Source organism: Marmota marmota, unplaced genomic scaffold (assembly GCF_001458135.2).
Source record: "Marmota marmota marmota unplaced genomic scaffold, marMar, whole genome shotgun sequence".
Taxonomy (NCBI): Eukaryota; Metazoa; Chordata; class Mammalia; order Rodentia; family Sciuridae; genus Marmota; species Marmota marmota.
The window spans coordinates 2,579,946-2,586,363 of NW_026000139.1; the positions used below are offsets into that span (position 1 = coordinate 2,579,946).

General features: G+C 47.3%; 1 long non-coding RNA gene across 1 annotated transcript in view; it reads left to right on the top strand.

The window, feature by feature from the left end:
- The window catches only part of LOC125611288, a 6,173-nt gene extending 1,900 nt beyond the window's left edge, over window positions 1–4,273 (top strand). Inside the window, exon 2 of the long non-coding RNA XR_007341442.1 lies at window positions 3,595–4,273. This is a non-coding gene — a long non-coding RNA (uncharacterized LOC125611288). The remainder of the gene's footprint in view (window positions 1–3,594) is intronic.
- The last annotated feature ends 2,145 nt before the right edge of the window (window positions 4,274–6,418 follow it).

The window sequence follows — 6,418 nt, forward strand, 5'->3', positions numbered from 1 at the left end:
AATTCTGCCTCCATGTGTGAGATGTGAAGGTGGATATGACAGGATATGCAAAACACCTGCCCCAGGTCTTGCCACAACCCTGGAGGACTGTGACAGTGAAACAGTATTGCCTCATGGGGGACATGCAGAAATTGAAGCTACTGTGCCGGGCATGGTGGCGCATGTCTGTAATCCCAGCGACTCAGGAGGCTGAGGCAGGAGGATCACGAGTTCAAAGCCAGCCTCAGCGATGTCAAGGCACTAAGCAACTCAGTGAGATCCTGTCTCTCAATAAAACACAATAAAAGGGCTGGGGATGTGGTTCAGTGGTGGAGTGCCCCTGCGTTAAAAAAAAAAAAAACAAAACTGGAGCTACTGTCTTGGAAGTGGAGGAAGTAGACAAAATATGGCCCCCAGCCCGCCCCTTTAACTCTCCAGTGTGACCACTGAAGAAGCCTGAGGGCACGTGGAGAATGCCTGTGGATTACCAAGAATGGAACAGAGCGGTGCCTTCCCTGTATGCAGCGGTTCCCGCAGTGCATGATCTCATGGACCAGCCAACTCTGTGCCCTAATCGCTCTGCGCTGGACCTGGCTAATGCTTTCTTTTCTATTGCTCTGGCCCCAGGGAGCCAGAAGCAGTTTGTCTTCACATGGAAAGGCTGGCAGCGGACATTTCAAGTGTTGCCACAAGGTTATTTGCATAGCCTGACCACATGCCATGGTTTGGTGGCCAGTGACCTGATCCAGTGGACTCAGCCACCTACTGCACGTTTCATTATGCTGATGATGCTTCGTTGACTTCTCTCTTATACGAATTTAGAGCTTGCATCCCGACCTTACTGGCCCATTTGAAGACGTGTGGCTGGTAGTAAACGCTGCCAAGGTGCAGGGGCCTGGCTTCTTGGTTACGTTCTTGGGTGTTTTCTGGTTGGGTGAAATGAAAGCTGTGCCAGAAGTCAGGCACGGTGGCACATGCCTGTAATCCCGGCAGCTCTGGAGGCTCAGGCAGGAGGATCACGAGTTTAAAGCCAGCCTCAGCAACTGCAAGGCACTAAACAACTCAGTGAGACCCTGTTTCTAAATAAAATAAAAATAGGGCTGGGGATGTGCCTCAGTGGTTAAGCACCCATGGGTTTGATCCTCAGTACCAAAAAAAAAAAAAAAAAGAGTTGTGCCAAAAGCTTTTGAGAAAATCCAAGCATATGACCAACAACAGTTGCACAATTGCAAACCTCTGTGGGCTCATTGGGATATTGTCAGGCTTTCAGTCCCCATGTAGCCCTGTTGTGTCATCCCCTGTATGCTCTAGTGAAGAAAGGGGCACCGGGGGACTGGAGTGAAGTGCTGAGCTGGCCTTTCAGGCCACGAAGAGGGCCACTCAGCAAGCTCAGGTCCTGCATTGGTAGACCCCCTCACCCCTTTGAGCTGGATGTTCATGTAACCCGGGAGGGTTTGGGGTGGGGCCTGTGCAGTAGCAGGAGCGGCTGTGAAGACCAGTGGGTTTCCGTCACAGTAGTGAAGAGTACAGAGGATCTCTGCACCCTGATGGAGCAGCAGCTTGCAGCCCTGTGTTTGATCCAGGAGGCCATTACTGGTGCTGCTGAGGGTTTGGTGCCTACCACGAATCCTTTGAGAGGAGAGGTGTGGAACTGGGCAGTCACCCCGAGGACAGGCATAGTCCCGATGCCTGCTCTAGTGAAACGGGGCATATTTAGAACACAGGAGAGCTTTGTCCACTAGTCCTCTGACCCATGAACTTCAACAGGTTCCAGGGCTGCTGCAGTATGCACCTGAGGAAGCACCAGACCATGCTGATGAACTTGAGCTGACAGAGTCATGCCCTTTAAGGAAGGGCCAGCCCTGTGGGCCACAGTGCTTGGAGCAGTGAGGGGTCCAGTACAGGGCCCTCTGCCCATGGGAGAGCTGTAGCTTCACAGCCCTCTACTGACACCTTGTGGCACAATGTGGGAATGAACAGAGCCGCTAGAGGACTGAGTTTGGTGGCACTGCAGGAACCAGGACCCCTGATTATCTGTCCAGTTAGTTGGTCTGTTTGAGGGGTTAACTCTGTGGGTGACTACCTGGGAAGTAGAGAATTGGATGGTAGGGCATTGGCCTTTGTGGGGTCAAGCCATGGGGCAGAACCTTGGGGCCACAGGCCATGAGAAGGAGATAACTGTAGGACATGACCCTGGCCACGCCCCCTGACTAGCCCAGGGAATGATGGAGCAGAGGCTTGGGCCAGGGTGTGGTGGCAGCTGCATCATGCCTACAGCATGCAGGTGGCTTGTAGTCAAACAGCGGGCTCTGCCTCTAAAATGGGATGCCCTGGTAGGGGCCTGCCAGGCACGTATGGTTTGTGCTCGGCAATGCTCACACCACCTATGACTTGGAGCCAGAGGTGGTCAGGTAATGTGTGGATGCATCCCTTTGACATGATGGCAGGTTGGCTACGTTGGCCCTTCACCTTTCTGAAGGGGCCACATTTGCCTTGACGGTAGTGGACAAGCTGCAGCCTTGTTGTTTGCCTGGCCCAGTGGTCAAGTGACCAGAGTACTATGATTTGCACCCTGACCATGTTGACAGCCTTGTATGGCTGGCCCATCACAATAGAGAGTGATCAAGGGACCCATTTCCCAGGTTACAATGTGCAGCAATGGGCAACTCAGTTACAGATTCAATGGAAGGTATGAGTCCCAGGCCACCCACAGTCTGCTGGACTCAGAACAGCAGTCAACCCACCTGCCACCAACAGGTGGGCACAGCGTCTGGGCAGTTGTGAGAGCTCTGAATGTGTGTCTCCAACGAGGGGGACCAGCTCCTGTGAAGGCTTTGCTGCACTGCACAGGGCCCAATACAGGTCCAGGTGACAGCAGAGGATGTGGACTTAAGCCTAGGTTTGAGAAGCAAGGGGATGTTCTCTACCTGCTCCCACTGGATTGAGCAGGGCAAACTGTGGCGTGGGTGAGACCCTCAACAATAAAAAGCCCCCCTCATTCGTTGGGTAGCCCTGTTAGCCCTAAGGAGAAGAGGCTTGGCATGTGATCTCCTTGTGACACCATAGGTGACTAGTGAATTGCTCTCCCCGACAGGTGACTTGGCGGGGTCCTGCAGAAGGAACATATAATAATAATAATAATTATTATTATTACTATTATTATTTGGTACTGGGGATTGAACCCAGGAGTGCTTAACCACTGAGCCACATCCCCAGCCCTTTTTTAATATTTTATTTAGAGACAGGGTCTTGCTGACCTACATAAGTCCTTGCTAAGTTGTTGAGGCTAAATTTCAACTTGCAATCCTCCTGCCTCAGGCTCCCAAGCCACTGGGATTATTACAGGCGTGTGCCACTGTGCCTGGCTGGGACACAGATTTTAGAGGGCACATTTGTTATTTCCACTTGGCCAATTATGAGTTCCCGGTACTGGTGCACATAGAGCCTGCTGAAGTTCAGGACCAAGTCGTGTGAGTGTGGGACCACTATACATCAGGGAAGCTGCCACAAACAGCCAAGGTACTTCCTTGGGATTCAGAGCTGGCGTGCATCCTCCCTGATGGACATGACTTGCCTGTGCTAGTGCCTGGAACTGCTTTGTGTTTTTGTCTATAGGTGTGTTCTTGCTAACACCACCGTGGACTGGGTACATGCCTACACCAGAGCAGCAAACCCTCTGCCTGCTGGGTACGCACCGAAGTGCCTGGGAGTTCTGCTGCTGGACTACCTGGCAAATCCAGACTATCACTGGACAGCTAGATGTGACGGGGAAAGACTTTTATTGCCACTCAATATGGGATGGCAATGGCTTTTATTAATCCTAGGTGATGGGACTTGTTTTTGATTGTATGTTGTTACAATGTGTATTTCTGTTGTGGCCTATGGGTGCAGGGCTCTGTCCTCCTCACTAAGGGGTCATTGCAGAAGATTTCAGATACATAGATTGTTCGGTGAGGAATCTTAAAGGGGTGGTATTGGGGCAGGACCAGAGTGGTTATAGTTAGGCTGTCTTGCCAAGGCTTCTGGTGAGCTATGGTATGCTTTTAGTGTGTGGCCAAGGCCATGAATCAGCTATGTCATGGTCAGTGTGTAGTCAGGTCAGAAATACTCTGATTCAGCCTATGTACTCAAGTTCATGAACATTCACTTGTTAGCATGCACCCACTTCTGTAACCCATTAGCCATGTGCCTTCTTTGTTTGGCCTGCATATAAAAAAAAAGGCCTATGGAAATGGCTCAGGGGCTGGGTAGAGGCTACTGTCACTTCCGAATAAAGAATGGCCAATATTCCTACCATGCCTCTCATCTTCTTTCAATTGCTAGATCTCTGAACCTGGCTTCCTTGGCCTGGGTCTTGCCCTCTGCATGACAGGTGCGGTACAGCTCAGCAGTAGAGCACTTGCCTAGCAGGCCCTAGGTTCCACAGCACCTCAAAAACAAACAAGACTGGCTGAGGAGGTGGCTCAAGCAGTAACACGCTCGCCTGGCATGCGCGGGTCACTGGGTTCAATCCTCAGCACCACATAAAAAATAAAATAAAGATGTTGTGACCACCAAAAACTAAAAAATAAATATTAAAAAATTCTCTCTCTCTCTTTAAAAAAACAAAACAAAAACAAAAAACAAACAAGACAAAAAACAAAGCAGACTATCATTTCACCATGAGGAATGAATAAATGAATGAAGCAAGTAATTTCCAAGTGAATCTTTCCCATGAAAGGCTAGTTGAGACATAGGTATTTTCTCCACAGTTGGCTTAATACTTATATCCCTTTATCAGACTATAGACTATGCTCAATGGCAGAGCATCAGAAAAAGGTAGGAATTAAAATGCTTAAAATATATTCCTGCTCTGAAATAATACACAATCAAGGGAAAAGCAAAAAAAAAAAAAAAAAATTATAAGTTATTTCTTCTATTTTACCTGGGATATTTAGGAAAGATTTCTGGGAGAGTTGGTTTTTGTTTTGGATTTGGGAGAGTAAATGAGAAATTTGGCAGATGAAAGTGACAAGTTGGCCTGAGGTGGTACATGCCTGTAATCCCAGCCACATGAGAGGCTGAGGCAGGAGGACTGCAAGTTGGAGGCCAGCCTGGTCAATTTAGTGAGACCATATCTCAGAATAAAAAATAAAAGAGCTGGGATATAGCTCAAGGCTACAATTCACCTTGGGTTCAAGGTAAAAAAATGATAAGAATAGAAAAATAGTACTTACCCCATAGGGTTGTTGGGATGATGAAATAAATTAATGTATACAAAAGCACTACGAACCATTTTTGTGTGTGTGGTGCTGGGTATCAAACCCAGGGCCTCATGCATGCTAGGCAAGCACTCACCACTGCACTACATCCACAGTCCAATAATAATAATAATAGTAACAAGTGGTACTGGGAACTGAACCCAGGGACTTTTACCAGTGAGCTACATTCCCAATCCTTTTTATTTTGAGAGAGGGTATCACTAAGTCATTGAGGGACTTGCTGAATTGCTGAGGCTGGCTTTGAACTTGCTACCCTCCTGTCTCAATCTCCCAAGTCACAGGGCTTATAGGTGTGTGCCACTGTCCCAAGTCCAAGAACCATATTTGATGCATGAAAAATAATATATAAATGTCAGACCTTTGCTGGGCATGGTGGCACATGTCTGTAATCCTAGCAATTTGACCACAAGTTCAAGGCCAGTCTCAGCAATTTAGAGAGCTTGCCTCAAAATTTTAAAAAAATTAAAAAAATAAAAAAAGGACTGAGGTCAGAGTTGTGGCACACATCTGTAATTCCAGCGACTCCAGAAGCTGAGGCAAGAGGATTTCAAGTTAAAGAGGAGTCTCAGGTTGCCTAGCTTGGCAGCACATTCCTGCAATCTCAGAGGCTGAGGAAGTAGGATCCCAAGTTCAAAGCCAGCCTCAGCAATTCAGTGGGGGCCTAAGCAATTTACTGAGGTCCTGTCTCTAAATAAAATATAAAAAATGGCTGGGGATGTGGCTCAAGGTTAAGTGCCCTGGGTTCAATCCTCATTATCAAAAACAGCCCCCCACAAACAAAAATAAAATTTTGAAACCACACACACACACACAAAAAAAAAAACAAAACAAACAAAACAAAAAACAACCTCAGCAATTTAGTAAGGCCCTAAGCAATTTAGTGAGACCCTGTTTCAATTAGTAAATAAAATAAAACAAAAATGACTGGTAATGACCAAATGACCAATTCCCAGCATCCAAAATAAATAAATAAATAAATAAATAAATAAATAAATAAATACATAAAAGTAGAGTTGCTCACTTGAGCACTTCAGATATTCTAACAAAAGCCAGATGTGGTGGTACACACTTGTAACCCCAGCAACTAGGGAGGCTGAGACCAGTTAAGCAATTTAGAACATCCCTAAGCAACCTAATGGAGACTTTGTCCATCCGCCCCCCTCTTTTTTTTTTTTTTT